This window comes from Euprymna scolopes, chromosome 3, assembly GCF_053919585.1.
Source record: "Euprymna scolopes isolate OS-2025 chromosome 3, ASM5391958v1, whole genome shotgun sequence".
In the NCBI taxonomy this organism is placed as follows: domain Eukaryota; kingdom Metazoa; phylum Mollusca; class Cephalopoda; order Sepiida; family Sepiolidae; genus Euprymna; species Euprymna scolopes.
Window position 1 is genome coordinate 79,307,514 of NC_136484.1, and position 7,945 is coordinate 79,315,458.

The window sequence follows — 7,945 nt, forward strand, 5'->3', positions numbered from 1 at the left end:
GGAAATTAACCAATTTTAATGAAATTTTCAGTATTTATTCCATAATGATCACGAAATATAATGAACCCATTATTTTTATTTAAATCTAAGTGGAAATGTATTACTTTGTTTAAAGAAAAATACCTTTGCTAAAGTTGTGGTTTCGGGTTTGTATTACTGTACACAGATTCGAAAAAGTTGTCAAAAAACAAATATATAACAAATAAATGTTATTAAAGGCAAGATAAGTTACTTTTCTACCTAACTGGATATATTTTTCGTGTTTTTATTCAATGTAACATGTTTATTCAGCTCGAAAAACATAGTGTTTACTACCGATGTATTCGAAAATTCAAAATGGCGCCCGACACTCTCTTTAACACGGTAAGTTGAGGAAAAGATGAGGAAATAATAAACTAGACAAAATACTGTTAGAAATTCGCTCATTATATGTTACCGTGACATAAGTTGACATATATTCGGTGTTTTTTTTTTAATAGTATTTTGTCTAGTTTATTTATAACACCTTTTCCCAAACTTACCATGTTAAAGAGAGTGTCGGGCGCCATTTTGAATTTTCCAATAGATCGGTAAACACTGCATGTTTTTCGAGCTGAATAAACATGTTACATTGAATAAAAACACGAAAAATATATCCAGTTAGGTAGAAAAGTAACTTATCTAGCCTTGGATATTTATTTGTTATATATTTGTTTTTTGACAACTCTTTCGAATCTATGTGTACAGTAATACAAACCCGTGGTTTTTTGTAGTAAAAAAAAAAAAAGAATGAATGAATTTATTTTTGCTTTTTTTATGAAAATAAAGCATCGTAAATTATAACAGTTTTAAAAAAATATTTAATTTTTACAGGAACATTACGGAAAAAGCCCCTAAAGTCCATATTAATGAATTCGATATAACTCGAAGAAAAATGAATTTCTCGAACTACCAATATTACCATTGAATTAAGCATTGTTTATTTAATATTTTCATACACAAAAATTATAAATAGCAAAAATATTTCTACTTTTTTTTAAATTACAGATTTCGCATAATTTTTTATATGTGAGATTTTAATAATTTCCTTCCTCGCATGAATGTGAAACTTTCGCCGTAACATAATTTTTATGCAATCTTGAACAATAGTTTTTTAAAAATTTATTTAAAAACAGGAACATAAAAAATAAATTAAAAAATGATACAAGCGTTAAAGATAGGAATATACCGGATTCATTAGGAGTGTCAGAATTCGCCATTAAAAAAGGAGTAATTATGTAGACTCGCTATCTTTCGAAGCTTATAACAATATGAATAATGTAATTTAAACCCTATTTTTTTTCAATAAAAGGAGCAAAGACCAAACTTTAAAATAATAAGAGGGTTTATCGAAAAATATACAATATTTTTTAAAATTGTAAAAGTTTGTTGAAAGTTCAAATAAAGTTTATAATTTAATTGAAAAAAAAAACACCTCGTCTTTTTTTTTTTTAAATAAAACTAACTTTAATTTTAAAATTTCGAAACAGTCCATAATATATATGTCATTATAAAAGTTCTATTTTTGTTTGATAAAAAGAATAAAGTAGTTATTAAAAAGTACTGTAAATTTATTAAAAACGCACTCAGAAAGACACCCATTTATTGAAATATCTTTTATTTTTAAAAAAAATCTTGCTCGCGAATATTCGTAAAAATGTAATATTTAAAAATATTATTTTGAAAATATATTAATTGTCGCTGAAGTTAATGTTTTAAAGAATAAATATTGAATTGTCTTAAAAACGCACACAGAACCCCCCACCCCCACCCCCACAAAACACGGTACATAAAAATCAATCTTGGTCGCAAAAATCCAAAACAGAAAGAGACACCCGTTTATTTAAATATCATTTATTTAAATACGTTCGTTTTGTTACTTATTTTAAAAAAATGTTTTGTAAATATATACTTTTTCTTTTAAATCTTCAAAGGTTTTGTAAATATATTTTTTAAAAAATTCTGGTGAATATTCGAGCATGTTTGCTATTTGACGTGTTTAAAAACAACCGACGCCATGTGCTTGTGCCAGTGTCAAGGTCGAATCACCGGTGTTAGTTGAATTGTGCGCCTGGCACCGCCAGGCGGCGTCGTCTGCTACGGGGTATCTATTCTTTACTTGATCCCTTTTGGATCTTTTATTTCCATTTGAATAGACATTTCAAAATGGGGGGGGGGTGAATTAAAAAAAAAGCTTGTCTAGAATATTATATTCGGTTTATTGGAAATGAGCAGGCAATTTCACATTGAACCTGAAAATATCATAAAAATTGAACAATTAAAAAAATTTTAATAGATTTTTAAAGTTTGAAAATTGAAAAAAAAAATCGTAAAAATTCAATTGATTTTATTACGTAAAAAACGGACCTAGTTTTGGAAGACGATTTATCATACTTTTTTGTAGGCTTCCGGCTACTTTTGGATTGTATTTGAAAGATAAAAAAAGTTAATTTGCAAAAGGAAAAAAATATTTGTACACGTGAAAAAAAAGTTATGAAAAATGTTTTCACGGCGAGCTAACCAATTCAGCTAAAAAAAAAAAAAACAGTGTTTACAAAGTGCCTGCGCGCGTTCATGCAGCATGTCTTTTACGTAACAAAATCAATTGAATTTTTACGATTTTTATTCAATTTTTAAACTTTAAAAATCTATCAAAATTTTTCTAATTGTTCAATTTTTATGATATTTTCAGGTTCAATGTGAAATTGCATGCTCATTTCCAATAAACCGAATATGATATTCTAGACAAGCGTTTGTTTTTGTTTTTTTATTCACCCCCCCCCCATTTTGAAATGTCTATTCAAATGGAAATAATTAATTTTCACACCTCAAATTTATCTTTATTCTATTTTTATTCGTCCATTTTTGTCCGTATCTACTAAAAAAATGTACCGAAATTTTATCATGCTAGAGGAGCCGTTTTAAATCCTGGAATGTATATATATATATATATATATATTAGGCACCGCCAAAACTGGGGGGGCAGGTCAGTACTTTTTGACGGACCGTCTTTTTAAAAATCTACCAAAAATCAGGTAATTATCCGATCAATACGAAATTTTCAGCGATTATTAGGAGAAGAATGAACTTTATAACAGTGTACTTATTTTTCATAAACGATGTTTATATATATTTTTTTTTTTTGCTTACAAAACCCCCCCTTGTTTTGAAGTGGGAACAAATATGCTTAAAATAATCATCTGAGACTGAAATCAACATATTGTGTTGTAAGGGACAGAATTATAGATTCAAAAAAAAAAAAAAAAAAAAATTGTTTGCATACCTTATTTTGACGTCTGAATATCAGAACTTCGATTGTGTTTAATTATCCCGCTTTTGAGTTTTGAAGTGTGAAATTCGGTGAATATGTTAAGTAAAATAATTAATTTAAGTTAAGCAAAACAAAAAAAAAAATTTTTTAATATTTATACGAAAAAAGCTATTTTAAAATTTTTGATAAATAAATTAACAATTTTTTTTTAGCGAGCCGAATAATGCATGACCATTATTAAACAGGGCATGCTTTGAATAATCGATACCAAAAAAAAAAATTCGATAAATATTGTGCCCTTTGTGTTAAAAATAGCATCTTTTTTTTCGCTCCCGTTTGAAAACGTTTGCCGCCTTTGACTATGGTGGACCAAACGCGCTGAAATAATTTTTTTTTATTCTGCTTTAAATTGCCCCCCCCCCATTTTGGGGAGTCTGGCCCCCACACACATACACATTAAAAACCAAACGCATACAAATGGTCACCCATCTGGTACTGGCCAGCCTCAGCTTAATAATACATTGAAATTTTCGTCACTGAAAAATAAGTTTTTTTTGGCCTGTTTGGTCTTCCATAGTTTTCGTCTCATCAAAAGAAAACGTAAACAGAGTCGATCTGAACTCTACGGCAACGCGAATATCTGGTTACCTATATGAATAAGTGGAATTATTTGAAATTCAGGTACTTATATTATAATATTTTTACATATTCTCTTAGAAAATCATCCTAAATCTTCGTTAGACAATAAATAAATTAATTAATTATTTCAAAAACCCTTTTTTTTAAATATTTAAGTACGTTTTTTGTGCAAGACAAAAAATGTCAATTGTTAACTTTTTGGGAAAATTTAACATTTAAAATTGAATTAAAAATAGTAGAAAAAGTTTTACATTATTCTGTTTTCTATATGATAAAATTCAGGGTTTTATCTTTCTGGAAAAAAAAAAGTTACTCAGATATAATGGATTTTAATAAACGTAATTTCGTTTTAAAAAACAACAACAACTTGATTTTGCGGCCATTTTTGGCGGTGCCTAATATATATATATATATATATATATATATATATATATATATATATATATCATTAACTATACATTATATAATTATATATATATCATTAACTATACATTTATTCGTCCGTTGTGGATAGGTCATGTCTATCGAGCCACTGGAAATTTTGGAAAAATATTCCATTTACAATCGCTTCCTCCAGATATCTAAGCGTATAAGTTTTGTTGTATTTTTAACAAGTAATCGATTAATAGTTGAAGTTAATTTTTAACAGTTCTTTAGACTATAAAATGACTCATAATAACTCCGCTCTACACCTACTGCACATGCACCGTTTCGTTCTGTGTTTCGAATTACCACAAGAATAAATTAGGTGATTGTCTATAAATGGGACGAAAAAAAAAATTTTACAAGAAAAATCTTAAAAATATCTTTATAATGTACGTACTTGTCACTGGATGGAGATGTCATATTCCAAAAATCACGTAAATCGACGCAGTAGTTTTTTTTTTATTTAAGAAAATAAAATATTATCACACGGTTTATCGAAGATTTGCTCCACGCCATCTTGTTTGAAAGCTAACGACACTAACAACACCTAGCGGAAATTTGGGATCAACAAGGGTATATAATATATATATATTATATATTTATCAATTTTACATATAGGCAAAAAACACACAGGCAAAAATAACTTTTTCGCAGAGGTAAATAAACGTAACAGTGATAAAAGTTGAATGCATGTATTTATACAAACGAAAATGTTCAAAGATATTATTCTTGTAATAAATGTAATTGTATTCATTGTTGTTGATCTTATTTTATGTATTTATACGAGGAAAGAACAGAAAAACGGAGAGGAAAGAGAATTTTAATTGTAAATATTAATCGCTGACCGTGACTTCATATAGGCAGAATTTGTTGTCTGTTAATTCCGTGATTTCTCTAATCGCATATACAAGCATGGATAAAGTTATCAAAATTTTTTTTTTTTTAGTTTACTTTTTAACGATGTTTACAGTACGACGGATCTTCTTTGTACCTTTTCAAATCGAGAGCGGGCTTGAAATAGGGATGCATACTCATTCCGAAACTTTTTGACTCTTGCCCTGGATTTTCAACAAGTCGAATGTTCCAATACAGAGGTCCTTTTTTTTTTTTTTTTTTTTTTTTTTGAGAGCTGAATTTCAACAAATTCCACACAATATTATGTCTAGCTTATTTTAGTAGGAAGACAAAACCTTGGGATAATCCTGGGCATCATCTGGAATTTTGTCTCAAACAAAAACGTCCTTGAGAAGGCCACTCGAAGATAAAGGATGGCGGTGAGAGTGTGGCGAAACTAATGAAAAATGTGACTTACACAAGCAACAGCGTCTCTGTCTATTCTGTCTGATGACGTAAGAAAAGAGAAAAAAACTTTCGTCTATAGACGAGTTATTATTATACATGTGGCATTAAGCACAGTGCAGTGCAGTCTTCTTTTTTAGACAGTTGAGAGAGAGAGAGAGAGAGAGAGAGAGAGAGAGAGAGAGTAAAAACGGGGGGGTGAAGATTACAGTCGAAGCCTGAAGTGGGAAATAGTACTTTGGATAAATATTTATTATTATTATTATTATTATTATTATTATTATTATTATTATTATTATTATTAACAACTCATAGTTTTGTTCGACTACAACACTATCGGTAATGGTGAAACGATTCAAGGGGAAATTGTTCGCTTTAGAGTTGAAGTATAATAAGCTTACAATAATAAAATTAATGATAATCAGCGTATAATAATTACATTATAATAATTAAATAATTGCTTTTCAGCTGATAACTATTATAATAATTATAATAAATATAATGATTATAATCAGCTTACAAGATTATAATAATGATAATCAGCTTATAAAAATAAAATTAAGGATAATCAGCTTATAATAATTATTATAATTATAATTTTCTTATAATAATTATAATAATTATAATTTGCTTATGATGATTATAATAATTATAAATTGCTTATAATAATTATAATAAGTATAATTTGCTTATACTAATTATAATAATTATAATGATTATAATTTGCTTATAATAATTATAATAATTATAATCAGCTTACAGTAATTATAATAATGATAATCAGGTTATAATAATTTTAATAATTATAATAATAATAATGAAAATAATGATAATCTGCGTATAATTATAATAACTATAATTAAATAAAAATAATTATAATAACTATAATCAACTTAGATTAATTATAAAAATGATAATCAGCTCAGATTAATTATGATAATGATAATCTGCTCATAATAATTATAATTATGATAATCTGTTCATAATAAATTATAATAATGATAATCTGTTCAAAATAATTATAATAATGATAATCTTCACAGAACAATTATTATAATGACAATCTTCTCAAAATAATTATCTTACTGATAATCAGTGACTAATAATTATAATAGTAATAATCTGCTCATAATAATTATTATAATGATAATCTGCTCATAATAATTATTATAACGATAATCTGCTTATAATAATCATAAAATTGATGATCAGATTATAATAATAATACTAATGATAATCACCTTATAATAAGTATCATGATGAGAATCTGCTTATAATAATTATTATAATAATAACATGCTTATCATAATTATAATAATAATAATCTGCTTCTAGTAATTTTAATAATGATTATCTGCTTATAATAATGGTCATAATGATAATCTGCTTATAATAATTATAATAATGATAATCTGCTTAGAATAATTATAATATAATGATCAGCTTATAATAATGATCATGATGATAATCTACTCATAATAATTATAATAATAATAATCTGCTTATAATAATTATAATAATGATAATCTGCTCATAATAATTATAATAAGGATAATCTGCTCATAATAATTATTATAATGATAATCTGTTTATAATAATTAAAATAATGATAATCTGCTTATAATAAGTATAATAATGATAATCTGCCAAGAATAATTATAATAATAATAATCAGCTTATAATAATGATCATGATGATAATCTACTCATAATAATTATAATAATGATTATCTGCTCATAATAATTATTATAATGATAATCTGTTCAAAAAATTATAATAATGATAATCTGCTCATAATAATTACAATAATGAAAATCTGCCATAATAATGATCATGATGATAATCTAATAATAATAATTATAATAATGATAATCTGCTATTGGTAATTATAATAATCATAACATACTCATAGTAATTATAATAATGATAATCTGCTCATAATAATTATAATAATGATAATCGGCTCACAATAAATATGATAATGATAATCTACTCATAATAATTATAATTATGATAATCTGCTCATAATAATTATAATAATGATATTCTGCTCAATATAAATTATAATAATAAGCTGCTCATAATTATTATAATAATGATAACCTTCTCAGAACAATGACAATCTGCTCAAATAATTATCTTAATGATAATCAGTGTCTAATAATTATAATAATGATAATCTGCTCAAAAAAATTATTATAATGATAATCTGCTTATAATAATTATAAAATTGATAATCAGATTATAATAATAATAATATTAACGATAATCAGCTTATAATAATGATCATAA